The sequence below is a fragment of the Vicia villosa genome, unplaced genomic scaffold, assembly GCF_029867415.1.
Source record: "Vicia villosa cultivar HV-30 ecotype Madison, WI unplaced genomic scaffold, Vvil1.0 ctg.000287F_1_1, whole genome shotgun sequence".
Taxonomy (NCBI): domain Eukaryota; kingdom Viridiplantae; phylum Streptophyta; class Magnoliopsida; order Fabales; family Fabaceae; genus Vicia; species Vicia villosa.
In genome coordinates this window covers 53,394-55,933 of record NW_026705123.1, presented here as the reverse complement: position 1 = coordinate 55,933, position 2,540 = coordinate 53,394, and the positions used below count along the sequence as shown (strand labels likewise).

General features: G+C 34.3%; 1 pseudogene; it reads right to left on the bottom strand.

Annotated features, from left to right (window-relative positions):
- Positions 1–269: 269 nt before the first annotated feature.
- LOC131626443 (chalcone synthase 6-4-like) lies at positions 270–2,298 on the bottom strand (annotated as a pseudogene).
- Positions 2,299–2,540: the final 242 nt, after the last annotated feature.

The window sequence follows — 2,540 nt, the reverse complement described above, 5'->3', positions numbered from 1 at the left end:
ATAGTTAGGCTATTGTATAAATCATAATTCTTTGATAAACTTTTTATAAGTATCATCCAAAACACACAATCATTTGTGACATACTGTACTACATCTTTATATTTATTAGAGAAAGTTACACCATTATATTTATTGCAAACACCAAATATTACAAATTAACTTTCCACAACTTACTCAAATATTGAAAAAGATGAGTACCAATACATCAGTGCGTGTAATTGTAAAGACTAATTCTTCGATTCTTCACGTATCCGAGAATCAATATGTAACTATTGATTAACACTATGCAACAAAACAGTCTCAATAGTGACACCAGGACCAAACCCCAACAAAACACCCCACTCCAACCCTTCACCTGTAGTCCCCTTCCCTTCATTTTTAGACCTTTTCCTCATCTCATCCAATATAAAAATAACTGTTGGACTCCACATGTTCCCATACTCCTTCAACATACCCCAACTTTCCCTCAACTTCTCTTCACTCAATCCAAGTTTCTCTTCAACCTTACTCAACACAAGTAGCCCACCAGGATGAACTGCATAAAACAACTTGTTCCAATCAAAATCTTCATAAAAAAACCAGTTTCATCAATCAAACATTTCTTCACATTGTTAGCCACGATGTTCGGAAGATCCTTATCTAAATGATAAACAAGTCTACCCATTTGACCAGGCTGTCCTCTGATCATGTTCTCGGTATCTGGCACGGTTGTCTGTGAAGCCGAAACAATTTCAAAGAGTGGCTTTTCATCAATAGAAAGATCATGATCAGAACCAATAATCATAGCAGCAGCACCATCACCGAAAAGAGCGTGTCCTATAAGAACATCAGTGCTTATAGATTTAACACTAGGAGTCTGAAACGAAGCTAACATGGTTTCAGAACAAACAGCAAGAACACGTGACCCGACATTATTCTCGGCTACATCCTTCGCGACACGAAGGATGGTGCCACCAGCATGACAACCATGAACAAACATCATGAGTCTGTTGACAGTTGGTTTCAGATTGAGGAGTTTGGCGAGGCGGGAATCTGGACCGGGGACACTACCGAAACAAGAAGTTGTATAGAAAATGAGGTGTGTAATTTGTGAAATGGGTTGTCCCCATTCTTTTATAGCTTTCAATGATGCTTCTTTGGCAAGTTTCACTACCTCTTCGGTTGGTAGTTTTAGTCGTTTCTCTAATGATAGAGAATCGTAGTTGCCGTTTTCTGTGTTCTGGTTCAGAAATTCTTCGGTTAAGACTACATGTCTTTTCTCTATCTTTGTATTCTCACCTGCACAAGGAATCACATTAACGTTTTCATGCAGAAAAAAAAAGTGACTGAGAATGTAATTAGAGGTGTGGGCCAAAAAATTTGAGCCCTAGCCCATTTAATGAGGGGGCCTAAAAATATCTAAGAATAATGAGCCCCTAAACATATAGGCCCCAAAAATATAAAGCCCTAAAATTTAGAAGGGGGGCCTTGGGCCCCAAAATGAATAGTTTTAAAAAAAATATTTTAATTTCAAAAAATTTTAAAATAAAAAGTTAATAATTTTTTTAAAAAAAAAAAGCTACTTTTTTATATAAATTATGTGAATTACTTTTATTCATATAAATCATCTCTTTATATGAAAGATACTCTATATAGTTAGCTCAATTAGGGCATTATGATGAATTACTTCTATTCATATAAATCATCTTTTTTTTTCTACAGAATAATCTAATATATCCATTAAACTCATGGACATAAAACTTTGCTAGGAACACTTAAATGTCTCAATGACTTCCTATACATTTTTCAAACTAGAAATGTACGAACGAAATAAATATGAAAATAACAAAGCTCTATGGATAATTTAAATTATCTACTTTATTTGTCTCACTAATAGAGGTGGAGTTTTTTATGTGCGGTGGAGTTTTCTCGTTGAAAAACAAAGGAATTAGTGTAAAGTTATTATAGAGATGAAATTTTTGAAACAGAATAAGGCCCCATCAATAGGGCCGAAAAATAACATATTAACTAAGGGGCCTAAAATTATAGGGCCTGAAAAATTTCTCATCAAGACGGGGCTTAATAAAGTGGGGTTTTAATGGGGCCAAAAAATTGAGGCTTTGAAAAATTGGGCTTATTTGACAGCTCTAAATGTAATATATACTGTAAGAAACATACATATACGTTTGAACTTTGACTTCAAGAGTTGTAGATGATGATGATGAAACTGGGTGGATTTGCTGTTCCAATGGCTAGAATTGAAGCCACACCTTTGCCTTCTCGTGGTGCATCTCTAATTTTCTCTGTCATCTTCTCCATTTTTTGAAGTTGACTAACTTAATTTCCTAAAATAGATAGATCTTTTGAATGGACTTACTCCCTCCGTCTCATAATAAGTATCTCATTTGCACTTTTTTCATGTCTCAAAATAAATGTCTCTTTAGAAAACCAATGCAACATTTATTAATTTTTTCCACTACTATACCCCTATTTATTAACTTTCACGTTTTTCAACTATTCTACTACCTATAAGAAATAAGGGTACTTTAGTAAATGATATT